We start from the raw sequence: 23,430 nt of genomic DNA on the forward strand, positions 1-23,430 counted from the left end.
GGGGGCAGTCCCTTTTAGCATAAAAGTGTACATTCAAAACAAATGAATTTAACCCCACACAGTTCAATTTCCCTACATCCCAAAGTTCATTCTGGATCATTAAGTGCAGTGTGAGATTTTTGCAGGCATCTCCATGGTGCCTTCTCCAAGCAGTTGTAAAAGGGGAAACAAATTATGGTTGGACTGGATATTTAAAGTTTGGTGGCCAGGAATTGATTACCCAATTCCAAAATAAAAGACCCAAGTCAGGATGACTTTCATGGTGGTTTATTTACAATTTTGGAAGAGTGAAGGAAGGGAAAATGAGAGAGACAGAGAGACAGAGAGACAGAGAGAGACAGAAAGAGAGTAACTCTGGCCTGGTCAGGAGGCCTGAACCAGGCAAAGCTTCAGAGGCCAAAACAAAGGGTTAATTAAACAAGGCTCCTAGCCATGAGGCCTCCTCTAAGATGAGAGGCCTCTTTTGAGGCTAGGGCCTCCAGAAAATGCTAAGGAAAATGAAAGGGAGTCATCCCAACTTACCCACGTGACAATTCAAAGAGAAGCAATCTGAGGTCTCACCTGAGCTCCTTCAAGGTAAAGTTCAAATGGCCAAAATCCCCCTCACAGTAAGTTACCATCATATTTAAAAGATAGTTCATTTCATCACTTCCTGTGTCCACCCTCCAGTTTCACGTGGACAAATGACAGTCTCAACCTTGTTTTGGACTGCCCAGGGGGCAGTCACTTGTTTTTGATTTGTCACTTACTAGCACATGTGGGTCATAGACCTCCCTCTTCCTCACTTAATTCCAAGTTGGGTGGGGTGACATTATTCTTGGTGGCTAAAGTCTAAAGAATGAATAAGGGTGAGCTAATTCCATTTACACACAGTTCACTTCCTGGATTCTGGGAGCTAGCAAGTTTCTTATGCTAAAATTACTCTCAAACAAGAAGAATTTTTATAAAACTAAAATTTTGTGACAATTATATAATCCATCCCCCACCCCCCATGAAGGTGTTGACAAACACATGGATCAACTCAGGACACATATATTTTCACTAAGAAAACAGCTTTTGTTTTTTTAATAGTAGTATAGCAGCTAATTCAAGAAAACATTTTGTGTCTAAAATGTCACCAAGAATCTATATCATTCTGGTGGAGGGATAGACTAAGCTGAAGAGTTACAAATAGAAAAAACCATCTGGAAGCCACTAGTCTACTTGTGTAATGCTCCCTTCTTGAGAGCCATCCAGAGGTGTCACACTACTTAGGAAAACCTTCCCACCTCCCAGATGCGGCTCTAATAGCCATATCTGACATATGTTTATATGTCTCATCCATTACATTTTTATAGATGTAGAGGTGGGGATTATAATAGTGCTATAGCACTTCACTTCAGCTACTAAACGGACCCTTATCTCTTGTTACAAACAACTCAAAGGTACTTTTACAATGGTATTTTCTCTAGTCCAGTCATATGAGAAGGTACAAATAAAGACAATATAACAGCACATATAGCTAATTGTCAAAACACAGTAACTTAAAGTGACATAGTGTAACAGAATTTAACAAATAAAATAAAATCTTAAAACAAGCAATCAGCAAATATAATATATGTGACAGGATACAGGCACTGAATTCAAGAGTCCTTTTTTCCAATTTCGATACAGATTCCATAAAACAATGTAGTATGAAAAGGCTTAAAAATGTTACCTCCAGACTCTTTAAAGTTCCTTCACCTCCCCAGTATCATTATCCATCTAGATACCTTTGGTCACACCACTTGCTCACATCCTTTGAATATTTACCAACTGGAGAATTACTTTTACTTTTATAAATTTGACTTTGTTCTCTATATATTTGAGGAATTACACCTTTATCGGGGATTCTTGCTGCAAACATTTTCCTTAGATTTCTGCTTTCTTTCTAATATTGTTTGCATTTGTTTTGTTTTTACAAGGTATTTTTAACTTTTAAATAATTAAACTTATTTTTTTATATTTTATGATGCTCTCTGTCTCTTGTTTGATCCAAAATTTGTCTCATCCATAGATCTGACAGGTAGTGTGAAAGGAAATTTTTAGTTCTCTTTGCCTATTCTGAGTTTGCACTTGTAAAAAGGGAAAGCCACAAACTCTTACTATGGGAGTTTACATCTCCAAAAGGAAAACACCTCTACTTAACCTTAAGAGGGAGGAAGCCTGTAACCCATTGACTAAACTGGGTGATAACTCAGAAACGTGTGAATCCAAACTAGGTTACAACTTAGAAAAGTGTGAATCCTATGAAGGGGAGTTAACAACTTCAGAAGTGTGAAGTTGATCCCATAGACACTGCCCTCTGGGGAGTGCTAGACAATTTGGCCACTATAAAAGGCCCTGAATTTCTGAGGCTAGGAGAGTGGACTCCAAGAAGAGCGTCAACTCCAAGAAAGAAGTCTGCTTCAAGAAGAAGGTTGGCTCAAAGAAGAAAGTCAGCCTCAGGAGCCACCTTGAGCTCAAATCATTGTCTTGACTTGTCTCTTGGAGGGAACTTGAGTGAGTGGATAGCTGGCTTTCCCTTTCTGTCTTCTGGAGAGAGTTTAATTCCTGTTGAAGGTTAACAAATCCTGGCTGAGCCAAGCATTGGAACAATATTTAGTTAGGTTAATGTCTTCTCTACACTTTTTTGTATTCCTCTACTTTCACTATCTCTACCTCTTTTGTAAATAAAAGATTTATAATTTTCATATATTTAGCCAAACCATTAATTTTAACAGTTACAGTAGTCTACTGTATACTCCTTTTATTTGTTGTGGTATTATTGTTTATATTTAGTTCATGTATCTATGTTGACTTTATCATAAATCATACGAGATGTTGATCTGTTCTCAGACTCTACCACACCATTTTCCAATTTTCCCAATGGTTTTTGTTGAACAGTGAATTCTTGTCCTAAAAGGTTAGATATTTTGATTTATCAAACACTAAATTACTCAATAATTTATTACTAGGTTTTGTGTATCTAATCTATTCCTCTGATCCAGCATTCTTTTTCTTAGTCAATACTAGATTAAAATGAGAAAAAATTCTAAGATTTTAGAAAGCAAGTTTAGAAAATGAGAGCAAAGGAAGTAATGGGGGATGAATATTGAATTGTGTCAGAATCCTATAAGAAAAATGTCAGAAGTGCTAAAGCTCTAAGTGAGCTGAAGTTACCAAAGAATGTTAAACCTGTTTTTTTTCATTTATTAACTTTGCTATAGTGAAGAAGAGATCAAAGAAAGGCTAATACTGAGGTACATTGGAAAATAATAAGAAATGATGAAGAAAATGGAAAAACTGCTATCACTTTCTATAATTGCTACTATTTCCTTTGCTAAAGAGAATGGTTTAAAATAAAAGAAATAGAAATGAAAATAAGACATAAATTTACCATTGAAGAAAAATAAATTCTGGACTAAGATAGATTTACAAATTAATTTTATCCCCTGTTCAAGGAAATATTAACCACTATGCTACAAAAATTATTTGCAAAAATAAATACAGAAGGCCAAAAGTATCAAACAGAGAAAGAAGGCTATAGACTGACATCATTAAAGTATAATGATGTAATATAGAGGGACAGTTACATGGCATAGTGTATGGGGCACTGGACCTAGATTCAGGAAGACCAGAAAACCAGTCTCACATCCTTACTGCACGACCCCAGGCAAGTCATTCAACTTCAGCTTACCTCAGTTTCCTCATCTGTAAAGTACTTCCTAAGCTTGTTGTAAGGATCAAATAAAATAATATTTGTAAAATGTTTAATATCCTGTCTGTGCTATTTAAATGTTAGCAATTATTGAAAATATTGAACAAAATATTATCAAGATGATATAGCAACATATTAAAAATAATTAATTATGACTAGGTAAGATTTATTACCATGATTTCAGGGGGTAATTCAATAAATGAAAATTAACTATTAGTGACCATATTAATAATAAAACTAATAAGAAGCATGTTATTATATTAATAGTTGCAGAGAGACCTATTAATTTAATATAGTATCCTTTGTATGAAAAGTATAAAAACAAATGCTCCTAATACACCAGAAAATATATAACAAATATGGCAATTTAACTTGTCAAAGACCTGCTATTTGCTTGTAGAAGTGTTATATGTAAGGGTTGCAGCTTTTTGGTAGTGGTAGAGCTTTTTGCATTCTTACTGTTTCCTTGTGGAATAAATTGGGCAGAACCAAACTTAAAAATCGAGTTATGCTCAAAATGTTCCCCTATACATTAGCATTGGAATATTGGAACAAATTTGTTTTGTCAAAACAAGTGTTATGGTAGAACTAGATTTAATTTGATAGAGAGTTCTAAATGCTAGTTATAGTAAAAAGACATAAGAATAAGCATAAGAAATAGGAAGCTATTTATTTCTATTTGCAGTGTTGCAGGATGATTTACTAAGAAAATCTTTGAGACTCAATGGAAAACCAAGATAATCATGAGATTACAATAGCAGAATATGAAATAAATTTACAGAAGTCATTGGCCCTTTTGTATAGTACTAATAAAACATAACTGGATAAGATGAAACAATTCAAAATATCTATAAAATTGAATTTTAATAACTCAGGAATTTTAAAAATACAATTAAAACATTGGTTACATAACTAAAAAAAAAAAACTTGAACAATTCAAGAGAGATTCATTGTTAATGGGCTGAGCAGGAATTTAGTGTGAACACAGAGCCAGCCTCAGAGTCATGAAGAACTCTAGTCATTTCTAAAACATTCTAGATATTTAACCCTTGTCATTCATTTAAGTTTTTTAGGTCCCTAAGAAACTGAGAGTATAAATTGAGGAGGTGCCATTATGTATTGGTAGAAGATACTTAACAGGTACACACCCTATATTACACAGATGAAATCAAATACCTGGTAAAATAATAATAAAAGATAGCATTTATATATAGTGTTTTAAGATTTGGAGAGTTTTACATATATGATCTCATTTAGTCTTTTCAATAACCCCTTACAAAAATTGCTATTATTATCCTTATTTTACAGATGAAGAAACTAAGGTGAAGTAATATACCCAATGTCACTAAGGCAGGAAGTGTCTAAAGCAGGATTTGAACTCTAATTTACTTGATTCAAGTCAAACACTTTATCTATTGTACTACCGTGTTTAATATTAAACAAATGGTGAATAAAATTTTCATGAAGAACATGAAATCACAGAGAATCAGTATTACTTCATGAAAAATCAGTCATCTGGTATTATGAAACTGGTAGATGATGGTAATAGAATAGATACAACTAGTCAAAATTTTGTTTTCTTTGTTCAATAAGGACTTTGGAGATTAATCATTTTAATATTGCAGGGAAGAACTCCTGAGACTTTGCATAATTCAAGGAACTCTCCCATTCTCTTTGTCCTATCTGATAAGGCACTTAGCAGAAACTCAACATAGGTCAAAACTATCTAAGTAAGTTTTGGGCTATCACTCTGTATTACTTTTAAGAATTAAAGGATTAAGAATTAAAATCCTGTAAAAATTTTAGGGTTAAATAACACCACCCCCTTAACCCTGAAGATTGATATACCTATTGTTTTAGTGTAAAGAAAGATAGCAGTTAGTTTGAAAGTAATCCCAGAGTAAAGAAGAAAAGAATAGGAATGCAGTTTGCATTTTGTAGTCACTTTTCATTAACCCTTTCCGGACTATGATAAGAAAAGATTATTTAAATTAGGGAACAATTTAAAACTGAGTAAAATTTAATTATGGAATGGAAAGGGTTATTCAAATCAAAAACATGCCCAAGAGGATGGATAACCTCTGATTCCCACCCCAGTTCAGAGAACCTCTTGTTATCCTTATCCCAGATCAGGGAACCTCTGACCTCCCTATCTCAGCTTAGAGATCTCCTTTCTAACCTCTATCCAAGATCATGGAACTCCTATGTCCCAATCTTAAGTCCCCCCACCTTACCCCCACCTCATTCTATCTCAGAAATTCTATTCTGGCTCCCACACCACATCCTCCTTTGACCCTATTGATCTCTCTTATCTGAGGTCAGGATCCCAAATAAAGGAGCTGAGAAACAACAATAAAAATGCTGAAAAACTAGTCTAGTTCGTTAGCTGTGTGATCTTAAACTAGTTTTTTTAAAATCTCAGTTTACCATAATTTCATGATCTGCAAAGAGGAAAATGATAATGGTACCCCCACGCATGGTTATTGTGTATATCAAAATGGTGTAGCAATTATAAAGTGCTTAATATAGTGTCTGTCATATGATATGGACTGTATGAATGTTGATTCTTATTTTTCTTTCTTTAATTGAATATAATCATATACCGGGCTTTCATATAAAATGATTCATATAAAGTACCAAAGATAATAAGATGAATGATATTCTGCATAATTTGGAAATGGATTCAGTTGAATTGACATGACTATTAATAAATTTTCTTTCATATTTTAAGTACATGATATTGTGTACATTATTATTGTTTTTTCTAAATTCTTTAATATTGTAAAATTTGAGGAACCATTGTACAAGAAATGTTATTAGGCAAAAAACTTTTTAAAAATCTGGATGCTGTTAGATTATGAAATGATCTTTAAAAGAATGTGATGAAAATAAATATTTGAAAACATTGGTGTATATTTTGTTTTTTTTAAATATGGCAATAAGAGTAATTTTACTATAATAAAGAGTTTTCACTTAAAAATTTTGACTATTACTTATACAAATTATGAAAATATTTAGGGTGCTTTAAAGAATGTAACATCAGTATTTTAATATGAGTCAACTATCAGGTTTTTGCTTCATGGCTGAAATCCCAGAATGTGATTAGTTTTAATTTATAAGTAAAGAGTAAATGAAATAAATGTAATTCTTATGAAAACATAAGAAATTAATAACGTTAAAGCCTAAAGCTCTGGTTAGGGAAATTTTACCTAGAAAAAACTGTTGGGATTATAATTTATAGTTGCTTTGAGACTGATTGCAAGGATATATGTCTGAATCGTCCCCTCAAATTTTCCCAGAGAAAGACATACAACTGTAGCAGTTTTCAGACTACAACATTTGCCATTTTTCTACTATTGGCTTTATGACAATTCACCTATTTTGATACCCTATGACTATATGATTGACTGTCAGATATGACTCGTGCCTGGGATCAAACAGATCTAAGAGAGATCAGTTTGTGCCACTGAGGGGAAACAGATATCCTTCTGTTTCCTTTTATTACAAATTTCTGTAATCAGGTTAGGTGAGCAGTAGAAATTTTGTAAGTACAATATTGAATCTATTAATTAATATGTTGATAATTAAACATTTCTGAGTTGTTTTAATTGGATATAAGTATAAAAAAGTTACAATTTTATTTAGTATTTGTGGTCAAATGATAACATAGTGATGATATCTTCTAAAAAGGAGAAATAGACAAGTTAGAAGCAAAGATGTAAGATTTTCTAATTAAATGGAATGGAAAATTTTAAAGAAAGCAACATGATTAGATTATTTTCTTTAAGATACACACACATATAGATATTTATATATATATGTATATATGCATATATATATGTATGTATATGCATATATATATATCACAAACTTCCAATTGTATCTAACAGGGAAATTCACACTTTCATTTTCTTTTAGTAATAACTTCTTCAAATTGTATTAAGGATCATATGTCTACAATAACATTGATACATGTAAAAAAAGAGAAGTTATTTTTACCTCTTTAAAGTATCTGGTAATTTTAAAGGGCTCAAGAGCTCATTTTGGGGGAAAAGATTCTTATATTAGGTATAGATTTTAGGTAAAGATAAAGCAGTAAATAATATATAAAAACTAAAATTTTCTGATGTTACAGATTGGGAAAAACAAATTTAAGAGATTGCACTAAATTGTATTAAATATTGCTCCTTGGAGATTTTTTGCAGGATTATCTAGGGATTTCTACTATTCCAGAATGTCCAAGAGAAGATCTCCAGGGGCCAGAAGACTACATGTAATATCCGAGACTCAAAATGTTTTGAATAAATGGATACTGGGAGTGGGTTACCAGGGCACAAGGAGACATGATATTAGTAAATGTTGATGATGATTTTAGTTTTACTTAATGTTTTTTTTTAAATGATGTTTTTGTTTGTGCTGAGTTTTCTTGGTTACTTTGGTGACCTATAAATCTCTTCTCTCAAAATTAATTTATTGTGTGTCCTCTAGTAGTTTGTTCTGTAGTCTCACTTATATAATTCTGATTTTGAAAATTTGGAAAAATTATGGACAAGAAATCGATGAAAGGAATATATTTCCCATTCCCTCATGAGTCAAAAAAGGGGATTGAAGGGTTTGGAATGAGAAGTGGTAGTGGTTACTAAGTGAACCACAGTGACTAACTCCATCTTGTGGTTCAATTCTGGAGTTAACTCAGTTCTCTTTCTATTCAATTATAATTGTAATCCAAGTTCTGCTTTGTGGAAGAAGACTTAATTCAATTGAGGGAATTATGAAAAAAATTTTAATTTTTGAACCAACCCTTTGTGACAGGAAAGCTTGACCACCTCTATCTGCTGCTTAGCAACCCTTAACTAAGGACATAGGTCATACTGATTAGAAACCCAGACAGATTCAAAGATGTATAAAAGGGGTTTTCTCACAATTATGTATCTCAAGCAACCCATATTTCTTATTTGAAAACTGGTCCTGTACTCCTTAATTTCATGTTCTTTTGATTGAATCCAGATCCTTGTGGAAGTAGGATACTTCTTTTTCTGATTTCAGAGATTTTCTATTCCCTCTCACCCTTTTTAATTTGGAAAGTCCTTAATCTTTTCTATAATTAGAAATTAAATCTCCCAATATAATATTCTAGTTAACCTTTTTTTATTAATTGGTCTTATTTTATTAAATATTTTAAGGCATAAAATGTGTCTCTCCCTTTTTGGGGTCCATTCTTAAACTAAGGAAGTGTTTGCCAAAATTGCTATGCAATTGGCATGCATTGCTTTACAAACTGATATGCTCGGATCTCAAAACTTTGTTTCCTTAATCATTTGGTCTTTGACTCACCAGAATTTCAAACATAATATTCAACCTTTCAAAATATGAAAGACCTCATTAACAAATGTTTGAAAGTGATATAAACAATAAAAAAGATTTATACTTATATAAATCTAGAGCTAGATAGGATCTCAGAGGCCATCTAGTCTAACTTCCAAAGATTAAGACAAATGCTACAACCAAGTATCTACGTAGTCTTATTTTGAAAATGATGTAGAGATGTGAACTAGACAATAGTATATAAATAGATTCACATTTATTTAAATGGTTGTAGTCAAAGATTCACTAGTTTGAGGTCAGGTTAAAAGGAAGTCTTCTGAGAAGTTCTGTAGGAGGGTTATTTGGTACTTCATTAGATATCATTTTGTAAAAAAATGACATGGATAAGGGCATGGCTGACATTCTCATCAATTTTATCAATGACACAATGCTACGATATTGCTTAACCGAATTCATAACAATTTTGGCAAACAAAAGAATTTTTATTTTATGTGATAAAACTTATGTGATAAACTCAGATGAAATAGGAAGAAAACAATAATTTATTAAGCACCTACATTATGCTAAGTGCTTTACAAATATTTCATTTGGTCTTTATGATAATCCTGTAAGATAGGTGCTATTATTATTTCCTTTTTATAATTGAGGATACTGAGGCAGACAGAGATTAAATGACACCTATTGTCACATAGCTGGTAAATTAAATTCTGAGCCTGCATCTGACATGCTATCCACCTTGACTTCTTCTGGCTCCTTAATAATAGAAAAAGATGCAAAATCTTAGATAAATTTTAAAAAAAATTCAAAAATTCCAAACATGAAAGGTCTTGCTAGATAGCAGGATATCTGAAAAAGATTCTAGGATTTTAGTGGACCTCATTCACAAAGTGATTAAAATATGTGGTAGATAAAAATCTTAATAAAATTTAGATTGCATTACGAGAGCAAAATTTTCATGAGGAAGATAGTTATGCAGTGTTCTTCCCTGGCCAAATCACACTTTTAATATCATGTTCAACTATTGTGACCCATTTTAGGAAATACATTAAGAACATCCTGAGCAATATAACCAGAATAGAGTAAAGTCTTCCGATGTTACTAATATAGAGGTTTGTTAAAAGAGATAAAGATGATTAGCTACAAGTGATACTCAGGATAATTGTTATCTTCATATACTTGAAGGACTGTGATGTGATAGAAGGATTTGTTTTGTTCTGCCTGACCCCAGAGTGCAGGTTTAGGATCAATGGGTGGTAGTTGAAAAGATGTAAATTTGGGCTTGATAAAAGGTAAAACCTTCTATTAATTAAGACTATCCAACTTTGGAATGAGCTACTTAAACAGTTAGTAGATTTTTCTTCCTCAGGATCTTCAAATTAAGGCTGGATAACTGATTATTGGTTATATCTTAAATTATCTTTATTCTAGCATGACTTACATTAGATGGTCTCTAAGGTCCCTTTCATTACTGAATAACAAAAGTTAAGAGTTAGGCTGAAAATACAACTTACAATCTTTCTTAGCATTAGGAAAAGATGAAAATCTCAATTTGTTCCTTTTATTCCTTTTAAACTAGTAGAAAGCCCTATGTGCTATCCATTGTGGATTGACTGTCATCATTCTCATACTCTCCTCCACTGTAATAATTTCCCCTCATTGCACCTCTTTATGTGATATAATTTACTTCATTTTAATCCTCTCTCTTCCCATTTCTCTCAATGCAATCCTCTTTTTCACCCACTGATTTTTTTTTGGGGGGGGCTATCATCTTAAATAGTTTACTACCTTACCTTCTGGCTTTGTATACTTCTTCTAACTATTATGATAATGATAAAATTTTATGAGTTACAAATATCATCTTTTCATGTAGAAATATAAATAATTTGATCTTATTGGGTCCTCTAAAATTTTTTTCTTTTTCATATGTAGTTCTTTAGGCTTCTCTTGAATTTTGTATTTGGATATAACATTTTTTGTTTAAGTCTAGTCTTTTCTTCAGGAATGCCTCACTGTGGGCGAGAGCCAGGGTTGGGGACTTCATGGGGTGGGGGTGGGGGTTTAGGCAGGATCTTGGGAACCCGAAGTTGGCTTCTTCTCAGGTGAAGGACCTGGCCCAGTAGGCAGGAGAGTGGTCAGCCCACATTTCTCTGTGTGCAGTTTTACTTCTGGCTCCCCATTATCCCATGAAAATCTCCTCTCTCTGCCTATCTTTCAAGTTGTTTTCTGCAGGAGAGCCCCCTCACTCCATCTTGTTGTTGGTCTTGTAACTCTTGTCATTTTCAAGGGCTATTTTAAAATTCATTTGGAAGGATTATCAAAGCTTTCTCTGCTCTAAGTTGCCATCTTGCTCCTGTCCCCCTGTGATCTTTAGCTGCTTAATACTATGGAAGAGATGTAAAGTCTTACACAGGCTCAAAAGTGACAGTAAGTTAGTTAATTAATTTGTGGGTTAGTGAATGTATTTTTTTGAAGTCAGTGGAAAAATGAATCTACTCACATAGATATATTTGAAAAATAATCTGAAGGATGCTATAGAATGAGCAGGCAAGGATGGTTCCCATTTGTGTGCCTAGGGAACCCATCTAAATCAAACCAATTAGTGATCCATTTGAGTGTTTGAATATTCTAATCATGTCATTTAGGAAGTAATGCCTATTTCTCTATGGCATAGTCATAAAAGAGTGACTGCTGTTAGAAATGCCAGACTCTGTAACAGGTCACAGGGATGATGTAGGTTTCTTTTTAAAAATTAATTAATTAATTAGATTAATTTAGAAAATTTTTACATGGTTACATGATTCATATTCTTTTCTCTCCCTCCTTCTTCTCTAGTCCAGTAGTCCACAAGCAATTCCACTGGGTTTTACACGTGTCATTGATCAAGACTTATTTCCATATTATTATTATTTTCACTAGAGTGATCATTTAGAGTCAGCATTCCCAATCATATCCCCATCAACCATGTAATCAAGGAAATGTTTTTCTTCAGTATTTCTGCTCTCACAGTTCTTTCTCTGGATGTGGATATCGTTCTTTCTAAGTCCCTCAGAATTTTCCCGGGTCATTGCATTGCTGTTAGTAGAGAAGTCCAATACATTAGATTGTGCCACAATATATCTGTCTCTGTGTATAAGGTTCTCCTGGTTCTGCTCCTTTTGCTCTACAGATGATGTAGGTTTCTGAAGCCTGTTTCCTTATAATATCCCTCAAATAAGTCTAAATCTGGCTTAGATGACTCTGAGGGGGAACACTGATTCACTGAAGTCCAAGACTATGAATTGCAGCTAGATGGACTGGCAACTTAATTAGTCAGGAGACCATACCATTGTAAAATTAGATTAAATAAGCATCCTAGAGATCATCTTGTCCATAAACAAAATAGTTTCCTTTGTGGCTCTGGGCATTGTCTCTGGCTATCCCCAGTAACTAGACTATTCTCTGTTCTCATCTCTGCCTAATTGCTTTACTGACTTTTTAAAATTCTTACCCAAAACTTTTTATTCTTTTTTTTAAACTCTTACTTTCCACCTCAGAACCAATACTATGTATTTCCAAAATATGCATCCTTTTACCTGCCATGAATAACAAAAACAAGCACCCCCAAGTTCCTCAAGTTGAAAGATAAATACTGAGCTTTTATTTTATTTTCTCCTTTCTTTGTGACTGGACTCAAGATACTCTAGTCACTTGCCATTCTTATAATGCTGGGCAATTACAAAGACGTTTGTCACTTGGAAAATACGATGTGTTCCCTGCTGCCAACTTGATTTAATTGGATGTTATTAAGGGATGGGTACATGCTGCATGACATACTTTGATGTAGTATACTGGAAAAACAATAAATAATGGAGTTAGAGAAAATTTTAAAAAATACTATGTATTGGTTCAAAGGTAGAAGAGTGGTAAGGTTAAGCAATCGGGGTCAAGTGACTTGCCCAGGATCACACAGCTAGGAAGTGTCTGAGGTAAAAATTAAACACAGGACCTCCAGTCTCTGGGCCTAGTTCTCCATTCACTGATTCACCCAGCTGCCCCCTTAAACTCCGTATTTTATAGGAAACCTTTACCAACTTCTCTTAATTTTAATGCCTACACTATGTAAATTACTTCCTTTTCATCCTTTATGTAGTTTGTTCATATTTATTGCTTCTTTACTACCCCCCACCATTAGATTGTGAATTCCTTGAGGCAGGGGCTGTCTTTTGTCTGTTTTTTTTGCATTCTGACAACTTAGGACAGTGCTTGGTATATAGTAGACACTTAATAATCATTTTCTGATTAACTGAATAGACTAACTCTTATTTTACTTATAACCAAACTGAAATCTGGAAAAATTAAATGAGTTGCCTAAGGTCATACAACTGACAAATGGCAGAATCAAAATTTGAATGCTGGTCCTCTGACTCTATATCAGAATCTTAATGAATGAATTGATCCAGTAATTGAAGCAATTTAATTCACTTCAACCAGTATTTCTTTATCATCAATGGGTAAAGCTATTTGCTTAACTTTAAGGCACAAATTGTCAGTGTATAGATAATTATTGTTAACATTCTATGAATCAGGGGTGCATAATTTTTACTTTTTGGGGTTATTGATTAAATATTTATGAATAGGATATAGCAACAAACAGAAAATTTGAAAATTATATGAAATATGAATGTCATCAAAAAGAAACAAAAATAAAGTTAACAATCAATGTTGTCTTTCTTATTGGTCAAGGAACGTACTAAGTAAAAAATATGTGAAATCTGTTGGATCTCTGGGAAGTAGAGCCAAAATTAGACTTGGAGAAATTGGGCCTTATCACAGTACATCAACCTGGCGGGGAGTATTCTTTTAGTGGTGTTCCTGTAGATTTTTGACCCCTTGCCTCATTGTTCCCTTTCTGATTTCCTTGTCTGACCTTGATCATATCATTCCTTCTTTTAGTTTTACCCAGCTTGGTTATGTTTTCATGCCAAACTTGTCTATGACTAGTCACTTCCCTTGCTCTTTGCTTACTCATGAATTTGGAAAATTTAGGGGGCATCAGCCTTTGTTAAAATTTTAGTATGAATACTAATACTTGAGAAAGCATTAATTGACTAAGTTTTAAAAACTATCTAGACTTAAGAAGGTGATGGAGGAAATGTTAATAATTCAAATGAAATAAATTCAATTTAATATTATAACATAATATAATATAATATTATATTTTATTATATAATTACTTATGTAAGTAATTACATATTATGCATACAATAATAAAAAATAAAATACAATACAACATATATTTATATAATGCATTTCTTATATATTAATAATAATAATACAATTCAAAAAGTATCATACATATATTCCTCCCCCCCCCCCAACAAGTTGTTAAACTTTTAGTATCACATCCCAGAGTGGATATTATCTTTGTGCTGTGGAATAAGCCTCCAATTGAATTTGCCTTTAATGAATTAATTTGTAGTTATTCATCTACCTAGGAGAGCCTATCTAATTTAAACTCTGGAACCAAGAATAAGAAACTCTGAATTTGGAACTCAATTGCTTCTGATAAGTTGTTTTGATTTTTAGTGATTCATTTAATCTCTTATTTTCTCTCTGTGTGAAATGGATTAAATAAAACTGACCCATGTCAAGGATGTCCCGAGGAAAAACTAGTTGGCTCCTGGTGGAAATATTCATCACAGAGTAACTGCGTAATAGGCAGTTTTATCTTTAACAATATCATCAACTTGTGAGATTTGGAATTAAATCTTAGACAAGACTGTCATCCCTTATAAATACTCAGGAGACCTACAAAGTTTTTTACACCTGTTTTCAGCAAGAGAAAGAAGCACAACAGACTGAAGCAAAATAAAACCAGTGATGCACAGAACTGGTGCACAATCCATCAGTTAGTCATGCACTGGAAACAGGAGTGTTGAAAGGCTAATTGCCACTGCTCAGATCCTTGCTGAGGATAACCTTGCCTTTAAAGCAGGCTCAGATTGCTTAGGAGGAAAACAATTTTCAGGCTTTTCCAAATCATTGAAATAGTTGACTTCTGAATTAGGAAATAAATGCCACAGTATTCAAACTCAGTTTAGCATTTCAGTGGTTTCTCCTGCTCAGAAAGAAAAGTTGAAGGGGAGGTAGGAAAAAGCATTCTGGGTAGTTTTACCCAATTTTAGCCAGACACCAGCATTATGTCACCTTGTGATTTAGTCATGCAGAGAATAAAATTGTTGAAACTTAGGAACAATTTGCTTTGTCTTCTCTGCTATGACATTCCCAGATATAGATTATTGTGTTGTTAAAAAGAATCACTTTGAACACTGAACTATGAGAGAAACCCTAGGCAAATTTACCTCCCATATTATTGCAATTGGTGATGATATGTATATAGATTAGAATTTGTTCTTTTATCTTTAGGCAGCTCTATATGAATAGTTCATTTTTTTTTATCATTTCACTCTTTCTGTAATTGGGAGGTTCTGAAAAAAATGTCATTAGAAGAAAGATCAGAAGTATAATGGATACAAATGAATAGTACATAAAAATGGCTCCTTAAACTACCATGTTATTAGTTATCATAAGCTTCTAAGTATCAAAAGAAAAATACTTTAAGTACTTTTATCCCTCAAATGATTTACATTATTTTTTCACTAAATTTTCTGCTACCTTTTGTTTTTATATCACTTACATTTCTCAGTGTATCTGTCCTCTTCCCTCTCATAAGATGATAAAAAAACTAGAGCTTGACAGAACCTTAATCAGTCATTAAAGCTTCTAAAGTCTTCATCTTAGCGATAAGGAAGTTGAGATTTAGAGATTCAGAGATTCAGAGATATTAAGATATTCAAAGTCACATAACTAATACATTTCTAAGGCAAGATTTGAACTCAGATCTTCTTAACATCAAATGAGGTATTTAATCCACTAGGTCAAAAGCATTTCTTAAAACAAATAATAAAATAAGAAGATATAATAAAAAGTAGTTCAGCAAAGCCCACCAACACATCAAATATATCTGTCATTTTATGTAATGGTCCACACCCATTGCTCTTTGACACTGCAATGAAGAGGGAGAGAGCTGTGTTTTCATATCTTTTCTATGAGACAATGATGGTTCATATAATTTCATATTTTCAATTGTTTTGTGATTAACATTTTTCCTGTTTTCCCACTTAAATTATTTCCTTGTTTACTTTGCATCAGGTATGTTTTTTCTTACCTCTCTCTATATCATATCCATTATATTTTACAATGAACTAGTATTTCATTCTATTTATGTGCCACAATTCCTCACCTGATGAACATATATTTGGTTTTCAGTTTTTTTCCTGCTCCCAAAAGTAATAATAAGGGAGCCAAGATGCTGGTGTAAAGGAAAGAACTCACCTGAAATGCACAAAATTTACCTCCAAAGAACTTTAAAAAATACCCAACATCAAATTCCAGAGCAGCAGAACTGATAAAAGGTTGAAGTGAAATGATTTTCCATCCCAAGATAACTTAGGAGGTCTACAGGAAAGGGCTCTCTCACTGGTTGGTGGTTTGGCCTGGAGCACAATATGGCATTGGCCTTGCCCCAAGCTAGCCAGAAGTAGGCCTTGGAGGCAACTGCATCTGGGGCCAAAGCAGTTTTGAGTTCTCAGTACACAGATGAGAAGGTCAAACAACTGTTCAGAGAGTAATTACAGGGGACCAGTTGCTGGTACTGGGCATAGAACCTTGCTTCATTGACCATATACAGTTCTGCTACACAGACCCAGGGTGAGGAAGAACATGAACATACTAGAACTTGCAGTCCCAGAGGAGTAGGGTCCTTGCTCAGAATTCCAGAATAGAGAAAAATTCTTGTGGTTGCTCTCAAGGGAGCAGGGGAGATGATCACAAGCAAAATAATTTTGAGGAGGTTCAGAGTAGTTATAAAGGGAGAAAAAGGAGAATGGAGGGAAACACATTGATACTTGTCATAACAATGAATGTGAATTGGAGGAACTCATTTATAAAATGGAATCAGATTCAGATATAAAGGATGATGTTACATATGCAAATTAAAGGAGCACAGAGTAGTTTTCTTGTCATATCTATGAATAAAGGAAGAATTTATGATCAAGCAAGCTATAGAGACCATTATGGGACATAAAATGCATCATTTTTTTTTAACCCTTGTAATTCGGTGTATTGTCTCATAGGTGGAAGATTGGTAAGGGTGGGCAATGGGGGTCAAGTGACTTGCCCAGGGTCACACAGCTGGGAAGTGGCTGAGGCCAGGTTTGAACCTAGGACCTCCTGTCTCTAGGCCTGACTCTCACTCCACTGAGCTACCCAGCTGCCCCCTAAATGCATCATTTTGATTCCATTGAATTTAAAAAGATTTTGCACAAAAATAATATAACCCAAATAAGAAGGAACAAGAAAACTGCTTAAAATTTTACAGTAAGTTTCTCTGTTAAAGGAGTCATATCTCAAATGTAGAGTACAGAGTCAAATTTATAAGAATACAAATCATACCACATTTGAGTGATGGCTAAGGGATATGAATAGAAAGTTTTCAGGAGAAATCAAAACTATAGTTATATGAATAAATGCTCTAAATCATTATTGATTAAATAAATGTAAATGAAAACAATTCTGAGGTACTGACTCATACCTATCAAAGTGCCTAATATGACAGAAAAAGAAAAAGGAAAAATAATGGGGGAGATGTATGAAAATTGGAATATTAATTCAGTGTTATTGGATTTGTGAACTGGTTTAACCATTCTGTAGAGAAATTTGGAATTGTGCCCAAAGAGCTAGATAACTAACTGTACATATACTTTGATCTAGCCATGCCATTACTAGGACTGCCTCTTCTGAAAGAGGCAAAAAGACATTTACATACAAAAATTTTTATAGCACCTGTTTTTTTTTGTAGGCAAAGAATAGGAAATTGAGAGGATGTGCAATAATTGGGGAACAGCTGAAGAAGTTGTAGTATAAGGTTGCAATGACATATTGCACTATAAGAAATGACAAGTAACAAAAAAAGGAAGAAGTGACAAGCTGCAAACCTCCACACAGGAGGCCAACCAGGCTGTTTTTGAAGAGTGCTCAATCTGTGACTGCAATAGATGAGTTGATTCCAAGCACAGTCCAAATGCAGGACAGTAATCCCTCCATCCCAGGAATAGAATTAAGCTTCAATATATAGAAAAAAATCAAGAGAAAAAATATAACCCTTTAATGAGCAAAAGAAAGAGAAAAAACCTGAAGTTAGAAAAATATTTCAACAAGAAAGGTGACCAAAATACAAGCTCAAAGAAGGGCAACATTACAAAAATGAAAGTGGATCCTCAAAGGAAAATTTCAAAGGACATCAAGCCTAAATAAATCACTTGAAGAGCTCCAAAAAAGATAAATAAATACTTTTAAAATTATATTATAATAATACATGATAAAAAATAAATAATGATATGAACCAAATAAAATTTAAAAAAGAAATGATAAAAAATTAATAGCTTAGAACAAAAACTTACTAATGAGAACAGTTTCCTAAAAAGGAAGATACCATTCCTCAAAAAGGAAAATAACTCCCTAAGAAAGGAAGTATCATGGCTCCCTAAAAATTAGAATTGGACAAGTGGAAGCTAATAACTTCACAAGACAACAGAAAATATTAAAGAAAAATTCAAAAGAATGAAAAAAAAACAATTGTCCTGGAAAACAGATACAAGAGATATTTAACAATCATTGGATTGCCTGTAAGCCATTAGAACCTGGACACCATATTGCAATCCAATTAACTATTAGGAGAAATGGCTCTGATGTTCTTAAACAAGGTGGGATGGGGAGAATGGAAGTGGAAAGAATCCACTGATCACATTCTGAAAGAAACCTCAAATTAAAAAATCCCAGGATATCATAGCCAAATTCCAGAACTCTCAAACCAAGGAGAAAATGCTATAAACATCCAAGAAAAACAAAAATGAAAACAACAACAACAACAACATCAACAACAAAATTCAACTATTATGGAATCACAATTAGGATTACACAGGACCTAGCAATATTAAAGAAGCAGAAACCATAGTATACAATATTACATTAGACAAAGGATCTAGACCTACAACCAAAATCGCCTAGCAGTGAAACTGAGCATAATATTCCAGCAGAAGAAATGAACATTTAATGAAAGAGAGGAATTCCAGGCATTCTGGATAAAATGACTAGAGCTAAAAAGAAAATTCAATAAACACATTTCACAATCAAAAAGAACATAAAAAGAGTCACCAAAGTCTAGAGGCAAGAAGAGGTCAAGGTGACTGGTTTTGGCATGAAATACAGTGAATGACTTTGGCTTCTTCAATATCTAACCAGGTTCTAATTGCTCCAACATCCTATTCTGCCTTTCCACAGAGGGAAATCTTCCCATCCCTTGTGTACATAGCTCTCTAACTCATGTAAATAGTTTTTTCAGGAAGCCATCTTGGGCAAACTTGGGGTTCAGATTTTGGAATTCCCAGAGCAGGCATGAACTGTTATGAGACTGGAAAAGACTGCTAGAGCACCCTTATAAATAGGAGCTCAGTCCTAAGCCAAGTGACTCAGTTGTGAATTTAGGTAGGAGGCAAAAGGTGGAAAGGGAAAGCTCTCTAGTCAAATTCAGAAGCTCCTTCATAAGCCAGGGTTAGCTGTTACTCTTCAGGAACATTCATCATATACTGCTAACAGTGAATAATCTACTATCATCACCCAGATCATTCTATAACATCATCAAGAAGACCACTACTGAAGATCTACTAATATTACAAAGCTAGCCAAGTCAAAGTCAAACAGCTAGCAACTTGAGCTAGTCCCTTGGTTGCCAAGCCAACCAGGTTGACAGCTTCCATTTGTGGCTTCCTTCTGGGGATTGCTGAACATTATTTATTTATTTAGCTCAGTCTATCCCTTAAGCCCTCTCTCCTAATCCCAGTTTCCTTTAAACCTGATTCAATATTTAATTATTCCTGTTATTATTTATTAAATTAGTTAATGAGAAACAAGATCTGTCTACTGACTTGATTCACCAGCTTCAAGATTCTCTCAGTGAAGGGTGACAGATAGGGTGCTGCCTTCACTGGGAGGCTAAAACAGACTGAACAGCAACATTTGTTTATCATCGACATCAATATAATTAAAATCTCCTAGTTTTCATTGCAGTCAGATTGGAGTAATTATTATTATTAAGAAGATACTATATCTATGTCATCCAAAGATACGGATCACATCCCGTTGTCAGTTAAAAGAATTCTATTCACTTCCCTAGTGACAGAGTAAGAAGAGGAGCTGTCCACCTGCTGAAATAAGCAGGCTGGTATTCACAAATATTACCCTTTTCAGTTTTCAGTTCTTGCTCTTTACAATCGCCAATGAGTTTGAGGCTTATTGGTTACCTTCAACCTGGTTTAGTCTGCCAGCTGATATGGTTTACCATGGTTTGGCTACTGCACATACTATACCTTCTTGAAGCCACAGAATCATTGAAGTTTACTGGCAAGACAAAAGTCAAGACAATTAGTAATTGCTCCAGATATACTGGATGACCTTGTTTTCTTCAGTGTCTAACCAAGCTTTCAGTGTCTTATAGCATGAACTTCTATCACCCTTACAGTCATTGGAATGAATTGTTCTTAGTGGCCCATTTCATAAGAGGGAAGTCTTCACATGCCTGGGATAGAGCCTGAATCATCAATGTGTCTGAGACTTGTTGGTTTCTGTAAACCTGGTTTAGCCTGCCTGTTGACAAAACAGTTTACCAGGGTGAGGTCACTTCATATGCTATAGATTCTTTGGAGCCACAGTTGAGAATTGAGTGGCAGGTGAACACCAAAGGAGGAAAATAGCCCAGAAAAGGTCTTGATAAGCCCTCACACCAGAAGTATTATTCTTCCCTGTATATCCTTATATGTTATTTTAAAGACAGAAAGAAAAGAGGGAAAAAAGGAATATACACTGAAGAAATGAGGAAGATGGAGAACTATACTATTTTTCATAATTGTAGTTCAGTAGAAGAGTATACAAACATGAAAGAAAGTGGTTGCTTCTCATGAATGACCCTTTTATTGGAATTACACAACACAGAGTTGAAAATAAACAGTTTGTTGTGAAAATGCACTAAATTTTAGAAGAGAAAGGGATGAGGAAAAGGAAAGCAGGATCCTAGACAGGAGGGAGATAGTGAGCAGATAGGAATAATGGCACAAAAATATTATTAAAAGATAGAAAACATCAATAAAATATTTTAAGTACACAGGAAAGTCTCAAAAAAAGAGTTAAGTACATTAATATTTTATGTATGAGAGATCCGTATGATATAATGCTCCTAATCAATCATAATAAAAGAGAGAAATGCAAATCAAAATGACACAATATTTCACTTAATAATCCATAAACTGGCAAAGATGAGAAAAAGAGAAACGTCAATATAGGAAGTGTTGTAGAGACACACTAACACATTGCTGGTGGATCTGTAAATCTGTACAACCATTTTGGAAAATGATTTTTAATTGAGTAAATAAAGTAATAAAAATATCCAAATACTTTATTGCAAAGTGAAGTGACAAAACCAGGAAAACCCTGTACACAGTAATAATGATGAATTGTGAATGACTTATCTATTTTCAATAAACAGTAATCCAAAGTAACTCCAAAATCATATTATGAAAAATTTTATCCATCTCTCGAGAAACAATTGGCAGAGTTTGAAGGCACCTTGAATCATACTTTATTTTTCTTACTTTTTTGATGTTCTGGTTTTCTTTTTTCATAACTTAACAAATATGGAAATATGTTTTTCATTAAGACATATTTATAACTGATCTCAAATTGTTTGCCTTCTCAAAGAGGTGGAAGGGAGGGAGGGATGTAGGAAAATCAGAATTGCAAATTAAAAAAACTTTCTAAATTGTTTTTACATATTTTAAAAATGTTAAAGGTGGCAAAATTATATAGGACTTATAAGTTCAATTATTAAGAACTTACTATATGATAGGCAGAAACAAGGTAGCCTCCCCTCCATAAAACTTCTCCAAACAAAACTAGAAAATGAATCCTGACCCTTGAGGAGGAGATTTAAAAAAGTCTCATTCAGTTATGTGTTCAAATTCTAAAAGGAAAAGTTAAATGAGTTACAGGAGGGAACAGACAGTACTAGTTGGGGAACTCAATTTCCCCTCTCAGAGCTAGATAAATTTTAAAGAAATCAACAGAAAGGAATTTAAGATGATGAATAGGATTTTAGAAAGTTTTTTACATGAGGTATATATGACATCCTCTCAAAAATTATAATTAGACATAAAAAATCCCTCCCATCCAAATGCAAAAAATCAGAATAATAAATATATCTGTTTCAGATCACAATGCAAAAAATTACATTCAGTAAAGGGACATTGAAAAACAAATTAAAAAATTAATTGTAAACTAACCAATCTAATCCTAGAGATTAGATCAAATAACAAATCATTTCTTTAATAATAATTTCATTAAAGAGAATAATAACGAGACAGTGTAAATTTATGAGATATAGCCAAAGTAATCTTTATAGGAAATTTTATATTTCTAAGTGCTTACATCAATAAAATATAGAAAGATAAAACCAATGAATTGGGCATACAATTAAAAAAAACTAATAACACAACAAATTAAAAATCCTTAAATAAATACCAAATAGCAAATATTGGAAATTTGGATAAGAAAAAGGAAAGATGAATAAAACTGAAAGTAAGAAAACCACTGAAGTAACAAATAAAACTGTGAGTTAGTTTTGTTTTTAAAAAAATCAGCAATATAGATAAACCATTGGTTACTTTGATTAAATAAATAAAATTACCAGTATAAAAAATGAAAGGGTAAATGAATCACCAATGAAAGTGGAATTAAAACAATTACCCATAAAACTGACAATTTAAGTAAAACATGAATATTTACAGAAAATATAACCTGCACAAATTATTAGAAGAGGAAATAATACACTTAAATGAATACATCTTCATAAAAAGAAGTTGAACAAAACATAAATGAACTCCAAAAGAAAAATTCCTTAGGACCGGATGGATTTACAAGTGAATTCTAACAAATTTTTAAGGAATAATTTATCTCAATTTTTTATGAATTATTTTAAAAAGTAAAGAAAGACTTCCAAATTCCTTTATGACACAAATATGCCTAATGTAGGAAGATCAAAAACAGAAAGAAAACCACAGATCAATTGGTGCACAGTAGTGGCAATATTGCATGATGACCAGCGGTGAACAATTTAGCTATTCTCTGCAATACAATGATTCAATACAACTCTAAAGGATTTTTAATGAAAAAATGTTATCTTCTGTTGGAGAAAGAATTGATGGAGTATGAATGAGATTAAAGCATACTTGGAAAAAAAA

Source organism: Gracilinanus agilis, chromosome 2 (genome assembly GCF_016433145.1).
Source record: "Gracilinanus agilis isolate LMUSP501 chromosome 2, AgileGrace, whole genome shotgun sequence".
NCBI classification, from domain to species: Eukaryota; Metazoa; Chordata; class Mammalia; order Didelphimorphia; family Didelphidae; genus Gracilinanus; species Gracilinanus agilis.